Raw genomic sequence first — 23,330 nt, forward strand, 5'->3', positions numbered from 1 at the left:
ATTATCTTCAAGTTCATAGTTTCATAATGGCACCTTACGAAATGAAAATAGTTCGTCTACCCTTAAATTTAAATTTGTCACTTTATTCAGTATCGTATAAGTCTGTTTCTTTCACCGAAAACATTTGAGGTGATGACCTCTATATAAAAAAAAACAACCAGTCCAGTCACACCAAGGTCGAAATTGCTATTTTTAGTCAGCCCAGGAATGACTAAAATGCAAAGGATAATTCATGCAAAAATGCAGTTTTGTGTATAACTTTCAATCATTATGATTTTGTTTTGAATTAAGATTGTAAGTAATTTTATTTTACCTACAAGAATATCCTTTGTAAAATAGTTGGGAAGTACATACGTCCTCAAGGAATTAAAATGTTGTTTATGGAAACTCTAATTTCAGAAAGATATAGAAATGACTAAATTAATGAGAACTGCTGATGGTTCTTTAAATTTGTATTAAATTTTTCCTATTCTTAAAAAAATATCTTATTGTTAATATTGCAAAGACAAACTTAAACATTTTCAAGCACTGAAACACGCAACAATAACAACAGCATCAAAACAACCTTGAAGAGCTTCAGAAGTCATGATCTGTGATATATCTACTTGTATATATTAAAGGTAGGTAAATGGCTATAGATACTACACAGTATACATGACGTTATTATTACCGATTCAAAAAGTTGCCTTTCGAGTTAAGAGATCCTGTAGTTAAAGCGGTGATTTATTTCCATGTTAGAGTAATATAAAACCAGGCTCTTCGTAAATAAATTTTAATAACAGTCAGTGTAATAAAGGTTGTTACCGCGTCTGTATTAATGCACATGTAACTTTCAAGTAGTAATAACGATTACAAAGGAAACTTTCCAGGATACTAAAACGCGAAAACAAATCAATTTTACGAACAAGACCTTCGAAATTACAAATCCACAACATGGCAACACCAATTACATAAAATAATTTTCGACAAATACTCTGTGAATTCGTATCTGTACCGTATGCGAAAGAGTGGATCTCAAAGTATGCACCATACAAGCTGTCATTTCGAATTGTTTCGACTTTTACTGGAAGAAAATCCATGTTTAAATATGAACAAAGAAACACTTAAAGATTTTAACAAGCTTTTATTTAGAAGTTAGTGAAAATCTTTATATTTAGTTGCTACTTCCTAAAAATATGTCGTCGTTATTTATCTTGATGAAAGCGGCACATTATAATTCAATACCACGATCCGCACTTTCGCATACGGTATGTACATCATACGTAGGCACTCCAAAGAATTTTGTTTAAAATATTTTCGTTTAAAGAAACGTTGCAACAACCTTTGTGGTACGTAATATTAATAATCTACATACAACTATTATCGGAAATGATCCTGAAGGTCTCCCACTATTTAATTTAGACAATGCGACTTGTCTTTATATTTATGCCATGTATAACGTACAAAATCCCAAAATGTATAATAATAATAATACATAATTATTATACTAAGAAATCGTGGATGACGTATACACAAACGTACTAACCAGCACAATATACACCTACATACATGTACATAAGTGCACCTATTATTATGAACGTATGTCGTGCAGTTCGCTGTTCCGTTACATTACACACATTGCGCATTCCTGAACTTGCGAAGAATGCTTTCGTACATTGTGTGTATGTTATATTGTATTTGTACATACACACGTCAACACAATGTCACGAAGCGATTCAAGGAGAAGGTAATGTAAAATGTGATTATTTAATATTCATCGCAAATGTGATTTCTGTTAATTGCTTCGGACTCATCAAGTAAAGAAAATGGAATTTCTAATGAGTTAATTATGAGTAACCAACGTTAATATTAATTACTGAAAAAAGAAAGAGATGCTAAAGTATTATTTACTGGCTTTTCTAACATTTATTAGTTAGAATTATGAAACATTCCTTTGAATAATAAAGCTCCCTTCTTTTATGTCAAAAACGGCATTCCTTAGATAAGAAAGGAAGCTACACAGTAATAAAGTTACTCGTTTCCGAGAAGTATTAGAAAGCGCCCCTTGGAAGGTCCATCCATTCATAAGAACTCATTGACACCCCAAGAGTTCTAAGAAAAGTAATTCATACTATAGACCACCTTTGAGCGCCGCATTCGAAAGAAATTTTAATATACCTAAAGGTACAACATGAAACGATCATTTCCATCTTTGCACAATCTTTGCATGTCTTACTCTCATTGATAGCAATATAGTGGATGAAGATAAAAAACAGTTTTCCCAATTGGTCATAACAAGATTGAAAATGTTAGGAATTACAGCACTCCAGGTTATTGTACTACAACAATTTTTGGCGATGCTCCCTATTGATGGTTTTTTAATGTGGATATATATTAGTCCTAGGTTTTGAAAACAATAACTACTGTGTATTTGCCTATAGTCTGTTTTTTTTTTTAATTGGAGGCTATGGTAATAAAACTTTTAAGAAATTTATTAGATATATTGATCGAACGACGATATCGTATCTCGCCCATTTTTTTATTGACTTCCATAAAGTCCTCTGTTCTATTCTTTCTAATACCTCTTTATTGCTAATCTTCTCTATGCACGGTATCCTCATCATTCGCCGGCAGGTGCAGCAAACTGTTTTATTACTCCTGGTCCCTTCGGTTTTCTGGGCCCAGCATGAAAATGACCTCATCGCTGGTAACAAACACCGAAAAAGGATCTTATTAAAAGAAACTTATTTTCAAATTTTAACCTGACGCAAGTATAAATTTTACGTAGCACTTTCAACAATATTCTCTTAATAGTTGTAATATATAACAATTTAGACTTCTATCTATCAACAAACTATTAAAAAAGTTACATATAAATATAAAAATTTAGAATGTAAAGTGTGCTAAAATTCTCGCACATTTCGGGGGGGGGGGGTAGAACATCAAAAACCCTCCCCTGCGTTCGAACTTGTAAACAAAATATTCAGGGGCGTAACAAGGGGAGGTCCATGGGTGCCCGGGCACCTACTCGATTGGGTTGGACACCCAGTCAATTCCAGTCGATTTAGATAATTACTTAACTTGAAAGTTCGGTTCAAACAGTTCAAGCTCGTAAATGAGTAGTCGAAATGACCTTTTTTTAGTCATTTTTAGTACTATGATAAGAGCAGCCGAATTCGATTTATCGATTTTTCCAATACAATGCATTGATTACCTTTTTTTTAGTCATTTATTAGTGAGCACCCAGTCAAACTGTAACGTTGTTGATATAGGAGATCAACAAGTTATGCAAGTATTTAATACGCTCAACATATAATAGACATACAAGTAATTTCCTTTATTACGATGATTATCACACACGCCCCTGTTACCATTATCAAATCTAATGTCTAATTGTCACAAGCAAGTTAATGGTTTTGACAGGACAGTAAAGGTGTATGTATAATGTATATGTATAATATTAATGTTCTACACACTACCCACACTTACGTACTCACACATCGCGTACTACAAAAATAGATCGTGTATAAAAATAAATATATTAAAAAATAAAACACAGCGGAATGCCATTATACGAGGGATTTATCGGTCAGATTACGAACTATTAAAAGATTGAATTGTTTGTTCCTATAATAGATAAGAGTGAGATTTTATAAAATACTTAGGTTAATGTTAGTTTTGATGCTTTTATGTGAATTCTCTGTTGGTGGTCTTCTCTTTTTCTCATTTTAAAACCGGAATACAAAAATATCTGCATGCCACTGTATGTATATATTTTTACACCTACAAAATGATATTTACAAAATAATATCGTTTTGATGCTTTTACCTAATCAAATTTGAGAACAATCATTTCCCGAAATTATAAAAACCTTACATAACCTTACGGATTATTGAAACAGTGTGACTAAAATGATTTTTGTTCTTGGTTTACGTTAACACCTTCGCGATGAAAGCGTCGGAGAAACAAAAAGAGTTCCACAATGATTATTTATATCTATAAATTGTAAATAAGTTGCTGCAACAACTAGCTGTATTTATTGCAGGCCTGACCGTTTTCCTAAAATGCGCACAATTTCAATTAATTAGAAATGGCATTGTTCAAAAGAATTTGTTCGAAAAATAAGTACCCATGCAAATTCCGTTTACGATTTAACTAATCAGTATTATGTTTTGTTGCTTTACATTAAAAAAAAGCTATAATATGTTGCATTTCAATTTGCGGCAATTATGCATACAATTTGTAATTGTACCAATAAACGTTAATGCAAAACAATAATTCATTTAACGTGAAAATGCACCTAGTTATAATTTCCTTTGACTCATTATCTGGAAATGCCAACAAACAGTAAATGCACAATTTGAGTCACGTTGGTGCAGGTGATTTACGAAAATAACAGCTCTCTATTGTTTCTAACAACTGTTGTACTTTAAGGTTTTTGTTTATTAGCTGCTTGTTATTTACATTCTTGGTTGGATGAAATGTTAGGTTGCCATTCTGTGTTACCAAAGCACCCATTAAAAAATGCAAGATGCAATTATAAAATAAAGGTATTCTTAAATAAATACCGATATTTTTAATTGGTGAGCAATGAGCAAAACTCGTATTGGTCTTGAGAAAATACAATACAATACAACGAACAAGACCAAGACTAAAGCCAAGAACCAAGCACTAAATAGAAAAATTTATGCTTAGTATTATTTAAAAAAAAAAACGGAAGTATCAGATTAAATGAGCATAACCAAGACTATATTAGTAAGATCAAGGCTAAGACTAGAAGTACACTTTATCACGACCAAGACCATTGTTTCGCTACTATAGGTCTTCTTCACATAAAGATGGTTTATAATTTTTTTTCGCCTGTTAAAACATAAATGGATTAGATACGTGAATTCTGAGATTATCTGACATATTTCTTACTTTTTATCTTAAAAGATGTTATTATTACTTTTGGATGACTTCTTCAAAACTTTGAATTAACTCATTAAAATCAGTTCATTATTGTACTTCGGGTTGCCACCCGTACTTTATTATAAAGTATTGTACTCTATTTCGACTGTGCTTACGTTATACCTTACTAGACACATACATAAAGTACGCAAAAATACTTTATTTAAGGCCTTAAGTAAACATCGTAATTTTGTAAGCGGTTATTCGAAATTCAGAGTATTTTTACATCAATAATATTGCACAATACAATATTTTTGAGAATGTTTCTAAGTACGGAACAACCTGATTTCCCAAATCTGTTCAAAGTAGTGTCACTTTTGCTGTCCGTTCCGGCCACTTCAGCATTTACAGAAAGAGTATTCTCTGTTATGAACGCAAAGTGGCGGGACGACAGGAATAAAGCTTCATTAAAACTAATTAAAAATGAACTTTTAGTTTACTTAAATCTTTGTTTGCCATGTTTAGAGGCTATTAATGTATTTAAGAGCGACAGCAATTTGTTACTGGCTGCTAGGTGTAACAAAAAATGTTTTTAAAAACAAAAAATAAAATACTTTATTTTTATGCCGAGTACTTTTTTTTTAGTCGAGAAATACTTTATGTAAAGCCTGAAAAGGTGGCAACCCTATCATCATATCTAACAGGGCGTACCGAAGGACGGGGCGACCAAAATCATTCTTGGTATTTGAAGGTACTTGCCAGTTTTTAATAATTGTACCAAGACGTAAAAATTCAATTTTCAAGATGGTCGTTGTTCTGGGATCCGCGTGGGATTTCCCATATATTTGTAAAATCCTGCGTTAAATATTTGCGCGTAACAATCATTTGCAATGTACATATTAACATTACATATATGTATACGTGTATGTATATTGTAATATAGAGATCAGGGACTTTCCGTGAGAGATTGCATCTATTTTGTGTATGTATATGTAGTAAGCGGTAATAACACACACAACTTTAAATACAACAACTAAAACAGTCGGCTTTGCAACAAACATCATCTTGTTATATATTAGATAATGACATGCATTGCGGCGTATTTCATTCTTGCAACATAACTATCTCAACCTATACATGTATATATGTATTCCGTGTTTATGTGTTGTCTATATACCATATTCTATACGCATGCATAGTTTGCAAGCAACGGTTTTCCGAATAGTTTCTCTATCGAGATGCACATTGTATCATTAAAAGTACATACACACAAATGAGTTCCAGTTCAGTAGCTGGGACCTCGACAACAGCGAAATTTTTATTTTAACATTATATTATATATCTCAATAGATCTAGGAAAAAAGCCCTCCCGAAAAACGCACCTGAAAAAAATTCCCTCCGAAAAAAGCCACCCCAGAGAAATGCCGCAATCCCAAATCACCAAAATAGTTATTCTAAACGTTATCATATAATTTAAAAAAGCAACACTTCAACTTATTCTCTTTCTTGATGATGATGACGTTGAAGAGACAGCCGGGTTCTAGTTAATTACCTACAGTCCACTTCAGTTTGTTAGAATTGTGACCTTGAAGAAATCTGCGCGAAGATAGAAAGAATACACACTAGGCATGAGCAAAACAGAAATAGTTGGAACAAGCTTGAACAAGCAGAGCTCTCGATGGGCGGTCTTAGGAGATCGGCTAGAACTATACAGTACTAGATAAAAATGTTTAGCACGTTCTTAAAACAAAAATGTATATAAATTAACAATAGAAAACAAAGCAAAAGTTTTATAGGTGTGTAGAGCGTTAAGTTAATTCACTTGTTATTATTTTTGACTAACTATGCTTTTAAATAGAGCATATTCTTAACGAGACAGTTTAAATAATTTTGCAAATGGTACTGTACACTTTTGTTTAGTTCTCGCTCGATGATTGGTGGAGAAATGAGCTCCGCAGACAAATATGATTGAATTTGGAATTATACTACGGCACATCCTAATAAAGGGAAGGGGCATATCTCTAACTTCTTGAAACCACCAGTACTTGATTTATTTTATTTTTGCTAATATGTATAACGATAATATTATGTTGGGGGTTGACTTCCAAAGAAGTATTTATTAATTACGTCGAAGAATAGCAATGCTTCACAAACAAAAGTTTGTTTTCCACTACAATAATATTACAATTTAAAAATTTCAGTACGATTATTTCATTGTCAGGGGCAATATTTATGAATATTAAATATAAATTATTAGAAAACTAAATAATAAAATAAATAAACCATTTCTTTTTTTGCAATAGTTAAACAAACAAGTATTTTTTTATTTACATGTAGTATACTAAACCGTGTATTCTGTCAACATGCAGATATAAAAACTGATAACAGAACATTACTAATACAATTTACCATTTACCTTACAATATATAAAGGGTATTAACTTTTTCCGAGGGGGAATTCTTTTCCGGGGGATTTTTTTCTGGGGGCTTTTTTCCGATAACATTTATAATAAATTAGAAAACTGATAGCAACTTTATATTTCGGTTTTAGGAATTCTCCTCAAGAACTCAAAAATCTGTAGGTGCAACGTTATTTTTAATAACCTACTAGAGAAATCCATGCATTGATGCAAAAGCTTCAACATTTTAGGTAATATAGTTTGGGGATCGATTTTTGAATTATCGATTATTAAACATTGTTAAAAGCAACGCCAAGGTATTATGTTACTCTCTTAATTACGCACTAAAAATTGTTTTTAATAAGTTGTTCTAGTTGCTTTTACCATACACTTGACCACGCAATAAAAGCATTACGACCATATTCAATAGTCGTTGAATTTCGACATATTGTGTGAATTGTATTCGAGGTGAATGACCTAGTTCGATAATAACAAAAGTGCATAATTAACAATAAAGCAGCCATAATATTGCTTAGTGGGTTCTTAATAACGGTACCATATTTATTAAACGAAACAATGGTTGCTTTATTATAAAACTGAAAAATGCCGACACTTTTGACAATTGTTCTGGAACTAATTTTAGAATAGCACGAACGGCGTACCGACAATATACCAGGAATAACACTAAATAGTGTGATTTTATAAATGAACAAATTAAGAGTATCTAGAACTGTCGTGGTTTTAGCGTTAATGGAATAATTTTTTTTGGTAGTCTATAACATATTGAGTTCCATGATTATATTTCTAAATTAAGACAGGAAGAGTGAAGAATATGTTTCAGAGCGCATGTTTATTTCCCTTCCTGGTAAGCAGACTATTTTCCACCACGCCTTAGCCAGGACGTAAAATTTTCTTGGGTAATGTAACACTCATGTTCGATGAGAAAAAATAGCAAAAGCCCTCGAATTTGGACAAAACGACAAAGTACTACATATTTTTGCATAATTAAAAACCACCCATAATTTTTCATTAATTTAGCAAAGGGTCTTATTAAGTTATGTGAGATTGAGTGCTTGCGGTTGTTTTAAAATTTTCCGTTTTATGGGATTATGGGCCAGCACCCATACGAGCCAAAGCTTTCAATGCATGGGCGAGTAACTACATCCGCAAACAACAAAACAATATAGTAAGCAACTAAACAACTACAACTACAGACATGTGATTATGAATATAGAAGTAATTATAAAAAAAAATTTCATTACAATAAAAGTGTTATGTAGATTAAATAATAGGTACAAAGGATATGAATGTATACACTACGATTAGCAGTAAATGTTTGTACTTACAGGGATTATGCATTTTATTTATCTCATTTCCTCCATTGTGAGTGAAAGTAATTGTTGCTAACGGAATATTCAACTTTCAATTAATATCGTCAAGATATCGAGAATTTTTGATTAACCAGCAAAACAATCTACAAACATGTTTTCATTTTTTATGATATCATCATAAAAATGTACTTTTACACACAGATATTAATATTGCAACGTATGATGACCGATAATCGATTTCAATCTTTAATTCTTTAAACACGTGGAAAATTTATTTCAATACTGATTTCTAGTCTTCTGTAGAATAATTTTCAATAGTGGAAATGGTATTGCTGTAGGCTGTCCGTGCAAATTGCATACTTACAAGTAAACTAAAATAATTTATATGACAAGGCCACATGCATCAAAATCAGTAATAACCGTAATTTTTAGTAATAAATAAACAATTAGACCATAATCGATACAGCGCTAAGGGCAACGCCAATAAATAGAATTAACATTTAACGCTATGTATAAAGTAACTCTATTTATAAAGTATATACCAAGAAGCGGCTGTTTATTTTATTAAAGAATAATAAAAAGGTCACCAACTTTCGAAGATTTTCAATTTCGGATTACAAAAATATTGTAAACTGCTATTCCGGACTAATTGATATGTCAAAACATTCATGGTTCAAATCGATGCCCTTTCGAATGCTAAGCAATGGTCTAAAGCTCTAGACCATGCCGGTTAGTGGAACAGAGAAGATTGGTAAAATCAAATGAACGTTATTAAATTTGGATTTGATCCTAGAAAGCATGTGTGCCCGTTGTGAATTCGAGATTATCAAACATTTGAAAGAAACCTGTCCAGTGCTTGTAATGCCGTGGATAGAATAGGTTACAAATGAGCATTTAGAAAGAATAGGAGAACAGTGAGCTTTATAGTAGTCAGTAAGAAATAGGCGAGGTAGGTTGGCAGAACATTTCCTCAGGGGTAAAGGGTTAATTAGAGATTTTATATTAGAAGTAGAAGCAGGAGTTAAAAGAGGCAGAGGAAGACGTAGATTAGATTAACTTATAATCTAAATTGGTCATTTAGTAAACATAAGGATCACTTGTAACATTTTGTGGGTAGTTTTCTATTAATTTTCCTGTTTGCTCATGTATGGTCATTGATGATTCGTCGCAATTACCATGCATATTTTCTATCGGACACGCTGTATTTCTTGTCCATTTTTGATTACATTATTCAATAAATTTGCACAAAATATGTTGTACTTATTAAGTGTTAGTGCTACAAATTCCGACTGACTTTTAAACATTATAGATAAACAATTTGATAGAATAAGTAAAAACAGATAAAAGTGCCATGGGTTACGCGGTTCACTAGGTTTTCTATCGAAACAATAACACGAATCATCAGAATTTTCTACTTAACTTTAACACAAGTCAATAATATTATTTTTAAAATGTACTGCTTATCCGCAAGAGATTAGACAACATGGGGAATTTCTATGAGCGTCTAGTTCCTGGTATTTTATCTGTTTTCTGAATTAACTTTGATAATCGCCATCAAAAATACTGGTATGCAAGGGAAAAAAAGTAGGGAAAAAATAATAGTGGCTGATTTTAAGTATATAGGGAAGTCAGATAAGTCAGGACGGAAAGAGTAGTGGGGATATAAAGCAAAGAATAGCGCAGGGTTGAGTCGCCTTCAATAAAAAGAAGTCGCTTCTACGCTCGCGAACGGTTAATTTAGAAATTAGAAAAAGATTACTGAAAGGTGTATCTATGTTTGGAGCGCGGCGTCGTACGGGTGCGAAACATGGACAGTGGGCGTGACGGAGAAGAAAAGGTTACAAGCGTTCGAAATATGGCGTTACAGGTGAATAATGAGGATTCCGTGGATAGAGAAGGTTAGAAATCATGAGAATACCGTGGATATAGTTTAGAAATGATGAGGATTCCGTGGATAGAGAAGGTTAGAAATGAAGAGGTATTAAAAAGAATAGGAAAACAGAGAACTTTATGGAAAAAAGGCAAGATAGGTTGGTAGGACACCTTCTCAGGCATGAAGGTCTGGTCAGAGACATATTAGAGGCAGAAACAGGAGTTAAAAGTAGAGGTAGATCTAGATTGGATTACTGTTTGCAAATAGTTAAGGATGTGGGATGTTCTAGTTTTAGGGAAATGTGAAGATTAGCTCAGGATAGCAGAGTGGAAGTGGTATCTTCTTCTGTAGGCTCCCAAAGTCCTACGCCCTTACACAAATTTAAAGTTGTGACCGTTGATTCAAATCGATATCTTCAAGTTGAAAGTGCAGTCATGCAAAATCTATTGATATCATGTCGATTAGATAAGTACCTCCTTTATTAAGATTGAACTGTGCGATCTCGTCTACCATATCAACGAGCCTCTCCACCAACTAATACTAAATATTATGTACTTATTGATTGTAAACATATAATACAGATTTATCTGTAAATGGAACTGTAGTGGCCCTTATTACAGCTATTGAGCTTCGGATCTGTCCTAGAAGCTTCGTATTATTCAACGTTTTACGACCAACAATTATTGTGGTACCATGGACAAATTACGGCAACTATTCGAATCATGTTCGACTTCTATACACATCTACAATATACATACGTATGCATACATCCACGACATACGTTATATGTAGATGTTCAGTAAATTCGAATAGTTCAGTAGCTGGGTTGTTGACCTCTCATTGACCAAATAACGACGCACAAGCCGCTTTTTAGCAGCGGGTCTCTATTTGTCAAAATATTGTCCGATGTCGTCAGTGTTTTGTATAACTATATCGAAAAACATAAAACGACTGTTGGACTGAAAGCTTTTTAAGAGGACGGGCCTTTGAATTCATTTGATGTAAGTACTTGTTAATAAATTAATGAAACAATATAAGCAAGTAGAAAAAACGTATCATCTTTTAAATGTTATGTTATAGATCTAGTATCAGTCTATATTTATTTACTGCACATCGTGTTTGCGATCGGTCGATCTCCAATTGAATAGCTTTTACATATGAAGGCAAGACCACACGACTAACTGAACTCTTGAAGGGAAATATCTACAAGCAATGATCATTAAGGGCCTAGCCAAATTATAAATTCCTTTTTTTCTTATTCGTAGCCTGTGGTGGCTTTAGGTTGAACTAATAATATATATAAATGCAATACCATATTAAGTACGGTTGCAACAAGATTGATCACTGTATAGGCATAATGAATAAAGAATCATTATATGATATACAATAAATCATGGTACGATCGATTTCATATAGTTTTTTTGTAAAAAGTAAAATCTGTAGGTACTATAGTAAGTATTCATCGATGAAAGTAAAGTCTGGAGCAAGATGATGCAGTTATTATAGACAATAAAAGTCTTGCAATCGGCTAAGTTTCATAAAAACACTTTCAGTATCAATATAATCTAAACCGGAAAAATTCCAATCGGCAAGAAACAAAACGGTTGGCCGGTACGGCAGTTTGTTGCGCTAGCAGATTAGAAAGCAATGCAAAGAATGTTCTTATTAGTAGGTATCTCCACAGCGAACCGTAAGGGAAAGCCAAAGTAAAACTAAAATTAACAACTGTCAGCCGTCTCAAACAATCTTGTTATGTAACGATAGCGATTCCGTGATCATCCATTATACGAAATGCCAGTTGCTAATTGTCGGAGAGTTGTATTTCGTGTGTCCAACTACTAATAAAGTAGCTATTTAGAAAGTAAAAGCCTCCTTCATGTAAAACAACAGTCGGAGCAAACCTAAAACTGCATAGCTATATAATTTAAAGAATTCCGTTGTTTTACAGGGCTCCTGAACTGTGATCCTCTACTTCTCCAGAAGGATCATCTGTATGACACTACCTACCGCCGCTGTTACTTTCAGTGTCTTTAAGGTAAGAATTTATATTGCTTTTTCAATTATCCACGTAATAAATATTAATAATTCATTCTACTGCCTAACAACAAATAAGCTCGCATATAGCGTTGCATATTTAAAACCAACTGGCTGCATACTGCTTACGTAACGTTTGGTCACTCGATATCTGGAGACAGTCTCTTTTGGTTCTCTGAGAAGTTAGCGTAGCGTTAGTGTCTCTCTTACGGATCTTGTTTACTTCGGTTTATACTAAAAAGCAAGCGCCTTTCAATCGCGTGCAAAATGAGAAAGTCTGGCAATCGTCAGCGTCGCAGTAGACTTAATATAACAGGTTGCAAAATATCAAGGGCGTTCGAGCTAGCGGACGGATCGATATACGAGAGCCTGGCGAAGGCAAAAAATCACCCGTTCGCTATGGGAACGCGCCAATGACCGCTCCAACTTTCACCACCTGCATTTACTGTCTAAAGTAATGCAGATACTTGGACTCGATCCGAACAGAGTTGCATGGCGTGGCCTGGAATCGAACGGCTATTACCGGATAATTATTATTATCGAAAGCTCGCGAATATTGTAAAGCTAAAGAGCCATTCGCCCGGATCTACAACGTCCAGAAGTTTCCGACATGCCAACCGCGATTGTGTCTTATCGTTTGGAGAATGAGTAGGCGAATGTCATATTCATGCAGCAAGCAATCTCTGATATGAATTTTGCAATATTGTACGAAGTTGGTCTGAACATGAAGCTTCTCTTGTGCAAAACCTTTACCTACTCATTCAAGTGCAGAAATTGAAAGGGGAAATTTTTCCAAATCTGTTCGACATTGAAAGAAATAGCGTAGATGGTACGATTACTTGGAAGCCTTTATTCATACACACATAAGAATATTTAAAAATCAATCATCAAAGTACTTTCTGAAAAACAAATCTGAGTGAGTCTGAGGAAACCGCTCGGTCACTACCACAACAATCCACCGATTGTATCAACAGTGACTTCTGCAGGCGATATAATTTACCGCTAGAGAATGTAAATTTTTAAACAACGCACAGTTAAAGCGCTAAAGGAAGATACTTGGATTCTAAAAAGTGAGCTTGACTGACTTGCGATCACAAATATACTTAAAATGTCAGAATGCCATCGTTCCGCTCTCATTTTCACGAAACCAAAGCATAGTTTTGCTTGAAATCGGTTTACTCCTTTCTGAATTATATATCCAAATGAAAATTTCAAAATAGATGTTCATCATCTTAATCTTCATTGTTATTTTCCTAATCTTTTTCGTAAATTAATTAAGTTAAACATTTGAAGCAATCGTATAATTTATTAAATATGTACGAATAAAAGTTTTTACAAAGAACAAGAATATATGTAATGTTTGTTCAGGAGCACTGTAGGTGCACTTACAAAAATAAATATTAAAGATCTATACATATGCGTAAATATAAAATGAATGCAACTGTTTGCACTGTGAAACTAATAGGTAAGCACTTCATTAGTAGTTAATCATAAAATTTCGGCAATCTGCTCCGATCATATGGAAGCAGTTCCCTTTAGATGAACAGATGAAGTCGTAGGTGTAAAAGATAAATATTTATCGCCTGTCCGTACAATTAGAATATTTGATGTTTCACAATCGTTCATGGTTAAACGATTCTTGCCAAATTAGAGATTAGCACATCGGTCTTTCATGGTATAACAGTAAAAGTGTAACGAACTTTTCCGAAAGAAAATCGACGCTTACATGCCAATGGTTCGCGGTGCGTATCAGGTGTTGTATATGTGGGTTAAATGTGAGCAGTGCGTTAATTTCTGAGAAGCCCATATGGATTGAATTTAAATTTTTACATATAAAATGCCTCGCTGATAAACGGGCAAATTCGCAAAATAATTTGCCATCGGACAAAACCGCTCGTTACGTGTTTCTTCCATCCGTTCGAGAATGAGTCACATCGGTGAAAAACATCATTTCCTTTGGCTGATTAGTTTTCTTGCGAAAAAGCCGTTACCGGTATCTTTTAATGGATAATTCTTCTATTTACTTACGTCTGTTATCGTTTTAGAATCCAGTAAAATTTAAAATCACAACATTCACATTCACTCAACTCTATAATAAGGAACGTACACGACAAAGTCAGTCGTCGAACTGAAATGAGCTCACCAACCGGACTTGAGCTACATGTTTCCTTTCACGCGGGATTCACCGAACGTTCGTCGTGCCGGCTCGGTCCTCTGGTCCCAACTAGAAATTGGCATAAAATGATTGGATTTCGTTTTTTTACCGATTACTTTGTCTCGTCATTTCACGAATATTCAATAATTCCAACAGAATAGAGCAATAAAAGTTGCTCCATGATTAAATCACTGCCATCAGTCCGTGATAAACGGAAAATCCCTGAAAAGGGTGAACGTAAGGTGCGTTGTCGTCCGAATGGTAAGAAGAGAGGTTATTGGACTCGGGCATTGTATGTACATATCTCCATGTGTGTATCTCGTTTATACATAAGCATGGGAATGTGTACACGAGATTATTATACATGACCATGTACATAAGTATGTATAAGAAAGGGAAAATAAAATTAACACCCACTGAATACCTACCTAGTACCAGAAGATGATATTTAGAAGCATTTAATATGGATACTCGAGGAAATTTTCTTCTTGCATGATTACCATGTCTCTAGCTTTAGCGTTTGAGATTCTCTTGCTCATAAATTCCTTGATACCCTCTTGATGGGTGCATATTAGTTATCGCTTGATATTTTCTTAATTTCACATGTATCTCATCATTCGTTCTCTATTTCTTCTTCGTTTGCTAAATTTTTCATTTTTCTTTTCGTGGAAGAGGTGAAATCTTCAAGACGCACTCAGCCGTCCGTAAGACTGGGAGGTGTCGGAGTTCCAAGAAAGGTCCCCTTAGACCTACCGATTAAATCCGTTCTACCATAGGCCGTTCTAGAACTTGTGAAGTACTTGCTAGAAGTGCTCACTTTCATTCAGATTTTAATGTTCCTAAGAATCTGTTCAGTTTCTTAATCATGTTTTCACAAGCTTTTTATTTCATCTTTCACGTTCTCCTTTATTTTCATCTTTTTTGCTTGCTTTCGTCTATTCATTTTGATGTATCAGTGCTACAATTGCTTCTGCCAAATTTTGGTTAAGTTTCTATTTAGATAACAGTATACTTCAGCATTTAATCCTTCTCGTACGCGAGGTTTCACACTATTTCTTCATTATTTGGGATAACTTTTCTGTTATCTAACGACAATCCACCTCAAAGATGGTCTCTTTGGTTTTTTCGTTTCTCTCGGCACTTGTAAAATGATTCCTCTGTGCATTTTTTTTTTAAACTTCTAGATATATGACATTCCATATATTATGTTACTTAAAAAATTAGCAATGGTGATATTCAAAATTGGTACTCTTTCAATTTACCCTCTTTACACAGTCTTGTGTTTTTCCTGTGATTTCTACTGACAGAGATACATTCTGTCGAGAACAAAACGATTTAGTAAAAAGTGTAGGCAATCTAGGTGTAATTATTATTTTTTTGACTATTACAATATATTTATTTATTTATTTAGTATACAGGCTTAAGCCTTTTTTACAATTATTACAAATATATTATTACAATATATAATTTAGGTTTAATACCATTCTTACAATAATCACTCTTGTAACACGCTACTTTACCACATCAGAACATACCTTGGACTGACCCTACTTACATCATGCGATGCAACTATATTTGGCGTTCGTCGAGACATATCGATTTTACCCCCCTACAACAAACGGAACCATATTCATCTCTACCGCGGGTATTCGTACCTAGTTAAATATAGTACTGCCTCCGATGTGTAAAATCTTTCTTAAATATTCTTATGTTAATAGAATAAATATTTTACTCTTGTTTTGACTAAGAAAAGTTAAACATTAATACTAACAAGTAACGATGAAATTGCTTTCAAAGTAACGCCCAAAAAACAATTCTTATGCAGTGCAATCAGTCTTAGAATATTTGTTTTAACACATTTTTAAGAAAGTTGAGAGGAGTGCAAAGTTAGAAATTCGAGTAATAACAAAGAAATTAACTGCAAAAAGACCATTTTTCAATTTCATCCTATCAAATTCACACGACAGCGATATATTAAACAGATCAAGCTTTACTAATACATTCATTAATAGAATATTTAAGCTTATGAAGATACTAACATGTAAACTTTCAAATAAGCATTTAAAGCATAAAGCATATCATATGTCTTGAATTTATATAAAAAATGTCAACTATCAGAAAAATATCATTCATTTGTTTGAATCTGTTTCAAAGCTGATTTAATTTTTAATATACTACCAAGAATGATTAGTAAAAAGGTGAATAAATAAGTAATAATTCATTCACGACTGATCACTTTTTAATCATCAGTCCAAAAATTGAGAATTTTCTGGCTTTTCCAAATCATGCAAACTTAACAAATATGTAGGTACCATAATTAGCTGAACGGTATAAAGCATATAATAATTTTTAATTTGCCCGACTTTTAAGCAGATACTGTATTATGTATATATACACGTTTGAAACACATAATATATTATATGTATGTTTGTGATGAATGAACGAACACTTGTGGAACGAGTTATCTAACTTTCTTTGTAAGAATTTCTTGACATCAGGATGGAGTGTAACAGTACTGAAAGCATTTTTATAATGATTATACACATACATTTTAAGGTACCTTGCATAATGATGTTGTTTCTTGGGATAAGTACACCTCATAAATAAGCTTAATTAAAAGAGATGTTGTATATTACTATGCTGGATAAAAAGAAGCAAATATTTCCATTTTGTTTTGTTTTTTTGTTTTCTAAAAATCATAAAAATCTTCTGGTGATAGAAATTTGAAGTTATATGTTTATGAATTTTTTTGTGGGTAGCTGAAAAGTCGCAAGTCCCTTCCAATTAAGTTATATAGGGTGCGACATTTAAGGGACTGCTCTGCTCCTCTCTACTGATGTGCAACAAATTAGGTAAACATAATTATTGGTATTTGACAAAATAATATTATAACGTAGGAAAGCCTCTTTTGGATAAAATACATCTCATGCATTTGGGTTCAGTGAAAGCCGGTACGTTTAATGAGGATTGGTAATGAGACGACCGTTATTTCGTGAGCTTGGCACTTCAATAATAACTGCCATTATCGATATCGCCTTTATTAGTTTCAGTCAGAGGCTGGAAGTATCGATTTATCCCAAGAATTTTTATCATTTATTAATCGTTCAAGTACCTAAGTAAATTGTCTAAGGATTTTTCTTATTTTGATTAAAAATTGGCAACAGATATTAAAGTTTTACTTCAAATCTTCTCACACATATAAAAGTTGTAAGTTTTTTTATGTTATCTCATATCAAAGTCAAAAAAGTTTTGTGACAAGTATCTTTAATTCAATGAGAAAAATTATAACGCGGTATACACTGGTCAAACTAGGAGATTGTTCAGAAAATGATCACAAGAACATTTGAAAATTTTAACGGAAAATCGGCATTTATGAACCGTATTAAAAGCAATAAGGTAATTTCTAAATGTTATATACTTAAACATGAGAAAAATGTAAGGAATTAGACATGTTATAATCTAGAAATTAAAAATGACACAATTTTACACGAAATTGAAAAATTTTGCAGTTTGTTGATATTATTGATCGTTTGTTGTTGATTGATTATAAGTTAATTCAAATAACCCCACCACTAGAAGAGGATTGTATATCTATGTGGAGGGTTAAGATGATTTAAATCAGTTGATTAAAATTAAACTGATCATGATTTTAATCAATTTGATTTTTTTGAAATAAATGATTAATTCAAGAAAATGATGTTAGTTGGACAGTTAAAAGGGTATTTATTCATAAAAGAAGTAAAACCTAGAAACATTTCTATGTTAACATTTATTGTTTATTATAATAATTAAGAAAGGATTTAACTGCTTTTTACAAAAAACCAACTTTAAAAAAAAATTAAATAAAGAGAACTGTAGGTCCCTAAAGAAAAACTAAATATTGTTGAATTTTTATAATACCCTTGTTATTTCTTATATCTAAATGCACGAGTCAGTACACTATAAATTAGATGTACATAATCGCCAATGATTTTTTACACATAATAAGGACATCAACAGGAGTGAAGTCGCGGATGAAATTTTGTACATACATTTTCCAGGGTACAGAAAAGGACATAGGGTACCTTTTATCCAATCCCTTTGGATGAAAAAAATAGTTTTATGTGGTTGTCGATGATTTTTGACACGTTTTTATATTAATAAAAACTTAAAAACTAGACAAAATTAGACTTATTAAAAGAAAACTTGTGTTTTTTGAAAAAATAATCGATTTTCATTTTTTTTAATCATGATTTTTATCAACCTTGGCTGTAGGTATATAAGAAGGATTGACAAAATGTATCAATACTTCTAAGGGTAAAACAATTACTGTTAAGAGTACAATAAAAAGTGGTTACTTTTGTTGTTACTTGGAAATTACGTGAAATTTCAACTTCCATTAAGTAAAGGATGCAACAATCAATAATTTATAAAATACTTTGCCTTCACTATATAACAAATAAACGCAAGATGAAATGCAACTACAAAGTTTTATCGTTTTCATCTTTGCTTTTTCTTACCAGTCTCGATAATTATTTCCCGTTGTATATTACGAAAGACTTTAGACGTTTACCATATTTAATTAGCTCGCCACCCCGTATGATATCTAAATCTTTATTGTAAATAACGGTCCATGTAATCGAATCACATGACGTGATCCTTTGAATGCCGTAAGTGGGTTAATGGAGATGTGAAAACCTTAACACAAAGCGAGAGAGAGAAGCGAAGTACTTTGTACATCAAACGCTACACGTAATTACGTATGTTACACTTAAATTTTAAAATTGCATTTACTTAACGTTCTGCCGATCAATCAACAATCGAGTCGCCAGACTTGCCAGTGGTTAGGAATTGATGACAGATAATTTGCACTTTCGTAACGTTAAAAAGTTTATAGAGGTATTAGACATGAACGTAACATGATGCGACCTATGTATTCACTACTGATTAATAGCAGACAATAATTGTGATTAACCTATAAAAGATTTTATAAATTTGTACTTGCCAAACGTAGACGTGCCCTGATTTGAAATGAGTAAACTCTCTGACTTACCTGAAAAAAAAATTATTATATTATAAATTGAAAACGGCAGTGAGACATGCAAATAAAAGTGAAACAAAAATATTGGTATGCATCGAGGTGTTTCACTGTTTTACAAGGGTACACAATTTGTCACTATTATGCGTGAGCAAACTAAAACATTTGCTCAATTGTTAGGTATTATCTGACATTCAACTTTCTAGAAATACAGCCTTCTCCACCTTCAATGTAAAGAATGGATCAATGATCTATCTGTACTCATCCTAGCTACGTCGATCGGTGCGGCGAGTGGACATTAACCGACCGAACGGTTCGAAAACCACGAAAACGTAATACTAATGGAATTCAATAAGGAATTAGAGAAGATTAGGTGATAGGATACCTTCTGCAGTGTGATAGTCTAGGTAAAGACATGTCAGAAACAGGAATTAAGAGCGGAAGAGATAGACCTAGATTAGATTATCTATCGTTCTCAAATAGATACGAGATATGGGATGTTCTAGTTTTAGAGAAGTGCTACAATAACATAATCTTTTAAAGAGGGAATTCATGGTAGAATTATGATTTAGACTAAAAGACAGTGGTCTAAATTAACCGATCCCCAGGAAGAAACAGACAAGATCTAGGAGAAGATCGAGAGGAATGTGTGGAGTCAAGAATCTTAGTACCACGGCATCTAAAGTATCCTCGTCTCCTGTACAAGAAAAAATATACTGAAAAACTGAAGTACAAGGAAATGTTCTAATTAAAAAAGTTATAATCCAAAACTCCCAAACTGGTTAATCAACAGGAGAAAGACAGTTCATCCTCACCCAAGAGCCTGCGGAGTATGCCTCAACATGGCCGAAAATCATTTACCTTTAGCCTTTCCTCCCCTGCCTTCTGTTTGTTATGACACGTCCTCATACGAAATAGGAGGAATAATTTTTTTAGAAACAGTTAAGAACCACCAAATTATAGCAAACGTACTATTGCTCCTAGCTAGAGATGGGTGGGGCACTCGGTTTGGATTCGGTCACCGGCGGATACGACACTTTTTTATAAGATCCGGCCGGGTACCGGATAATGACGCCAGATAATTCTATTGGAGAAAAAAGAAGAAACAAACACAAGCAATACCTAATAATTTAATAAATGTAACAAAACACCTTTCCTAATGAAAACTGGTAATTATGATTGCATTGAGATAGGTCGTTTGTCCTAATTCTAATTTGTATTAACACGATTTTGTCACCTTGCAGACTTTTAGTGATTATAAACATTATAGGCTTGTTTTGAAGGTTTCAACTCAACCCTTTTGTTAAAAATAAGCCAGCCAAGAATTAAAATTTCATTAGTTTAGTATTTAAAGGACTTTTGAACGAGACGTAATGTGGTTTGGTAATAACCCAGTTATCCGGCACCCGGCAAAATCATTATACATTGCACCTCTAATCTTAGCCCTCACTCAGAATCATCACTAATTTTCATGTAAGGAATAAAACGCTAAATTAGCACTAAATTCTCATATTGACAACCGTTTTGCGATTTTGTGATCCGAATGTGCCAGCTTAGCAGATATGATTTAGCTGAAAGGAGAAGTTTTATTTATAAATCCATAATGGGAATATTGTTTAATTTGGTATTCTACGAAAATTGAATTCGTCGGTTAAAAATCAATCGTGGCATTCTCAAGTTCGTATATTATTGTAATTGTATTGATTTAAATATTCTGTGACAACCTAATGATGCATCGCTATCTACTGATAAAAATAAAGCCATTTTTGATGTCCGGTATTCAAATGCAGAGGATGTATAAAAAGAGGATCTATTGATTAAAAAAATATTATGTAATCTCTATTTTTCAGAAGAGGTTATTATAAAATTCAAATGTGTATGTAAAATATGATGTGTTTTACCTTCCAAGAATTCATAACGTTCTCTTAGCAATTCAAACAAAAAATTCATCTCCCAACGTCTGACTGCTTAATGTACGTATTATATGTAGATATGTAAACAGAGTTATAATTGAACTGTTTTATTCCACGATTTTGGGAATTTAAAAATAGGAGGAGTTGATTGATTTCCTAATTTTCGACACTCTAATATGAATGATTTAAGGAGCATTTTATATAAGAAAAGAAAGATATAAAATTAGTCTTTTAAATTAAAGGCTTTGATAAAAATTGACAATTAAAGCTGCTGGTGTAATGTGATGTATTAAGCACTTATGTCTTGTTTATAAGGATTCAGATTGAATGATTTCGATTTGTCTCTAATCATAACAAAATTTTAAAAAATCATTTAGTAAATGTTTATATTTTTTATGTCATTATACGAAAGAGGTAAAGGAAATTTTATAATAATCTTTGTCGTTAAAATTACATAACACTTGTCGCGAAATAATGGTTTTTAAATAGACTTCTTCACATTTTGATAGCAAGTTATCGAAGAGAACGAGAATTTTCTTTTTTAATAACCTGTTTTTACTCGTCAAAACATGAAATGTGGAGTTAAAGCTAAATATGAGTAGTACTAATTTACTGCGATGCTTATTGGAGCTTTCTAGAAACTAATTATTTTGCTTGATAACTTCCATTGATTGTGAGCTCGTTAAATGATTTGTGCTGCCTTTAATATATGCATGAACATAACAAATTACGTTATACGAAATTTTTGAGTTTTTTAAAATATAATTAAACTTCAGAAATTGATTAAGCACTCTTAAAATTTGTTGGTGAAAACTGCATTCAAATTAGAAATGCACTAGGCAGTAGTTTTGGAGGGTAATCGGGTATCGGGTCGCGGCGAAGTTTGACTTTAAACTGATTTAACCTTTTTTTTTCGAATTCTCAAAAAAAAAATGTATGATCTACCCTGAATTAACAATCTGATTATTAATCAGTGCTGTTTGTGGTACACTCACTGTGAAACATGTTTTATAAGACCGTTTCTAATGAATGCGATGAATTATATATCGGCCGGTCAGGAAGGTCCATTAAAAGTAGACTTAAGGAACACATTTATGTGATGAAAAATCCACAAAAGTATCTGAATATTGTCTAACATTGTATCTGAAAATTCCATTAAATTATTGAATAACAAACCAAAAACTAAATTGTCGAATCTACATCCACAAAATCTTAGAAGTTTTTTTTGTGCCAATAATTTAATCTTAGTTTTAGTAGAATTTCATTATTTCCGACGCAAAATGTACATAAATAGCAAAAAGTTTATATGTAAATTTAGTTCAACTCTGTATCTTATGATAACAAGATAACAGTCTAATTTATCTATTTTTAGATTAATAATCAAATTTTAGTTAAGGTCTCCAGCCTCTGACCTCTGAACCTATTAAACTTATTAGGCTTTTTTGGTATTGATTTAATTTGATTTGATTGATTGATTATGCAACATAAAGATTAAATAAATTATACCAAAAAATTCGAGGTAGCTACAGCCTCTATGCGTGGAATAAGAATAAAACGGATGGTCTAAAACGTCTTTAAAGCATGTGATACGACGATTTTCAGAAGCCTATCTCTAACCGTTTCTGAGATGTCGTCCACCAAAAAATTATTTCAAATAAATTATTACAACTTCATATTTTTAATGTTATCGTTGGAGTTGCTATTTGAAATTGCACAAAATTGCTTCGTTCTTGTTTTCTT

At 32.7% G+C, this 23,330-nt stretch overlaps 1 protein-coding gene and 1 long non-coding RNA gene across 6 annotated transcripts in view; one reads left to right on the forward strand and one right to left on the reverse strand.

Annotated features, from left to right (window-relative positions):
• Positions 1 to 23,330, reverse strand: part of LOC108737491 (fibronectin type-III domain-containing protein 3A) — a 147,167-nt gene that overhangs the window by 81,565 nt on the left and 42,272 nt on the right. For 2 of the 5 annotated variants that reach the window (XM_018470358.1, XM_018470357.1), the window contains exon 1: positions 14,534 to 14,646. The exons of the other annotated variants lie outside the window; for them this stretch is intronic. The gene's annotated coding sequence lies outside the window, so the exon portion shown is untranslated. Of the gene's footprint in view, positions 1 to 14,533; positions 14,647 to 23,330 lie in introns of those variants that run through there. 5 annotated transcript variants of the gene reach the window in all.
• LOC108737494 overlaps positions 1 to 23,330 on the forward strand; it is a 131,417-nt gene that overhangs the window by 42,774 nt on the left and 65,313 nt on the right. Inside the window, exon 2 of the long non-coding RNA XR_001937863.1 lies at positions 12,420 to 12,506. This is a non-coding gene — a long non-coding RNA (uncharacterized LOC108737494). The remainder of the gene's footprint in view (positions 1 to 12,419; positions 12,507 to 23,330) is intronic.

This window comes from Agrilus planipennis, unplaced genomic scaffold (genome assembly GCF_000699045.2).
Source record: "Agrilus planipennis isolate EAB-ADULT unplaced genomic scaffold, Apla_2.0 scaffold117, whole genome shotgun sequence".
Taxonomy (NCBI): Eukaryota; Metazoa; Arthropoda; class Insecta; order Coleoptera; family Buprestidae; genus Agrilus; species Agrilus planipennis.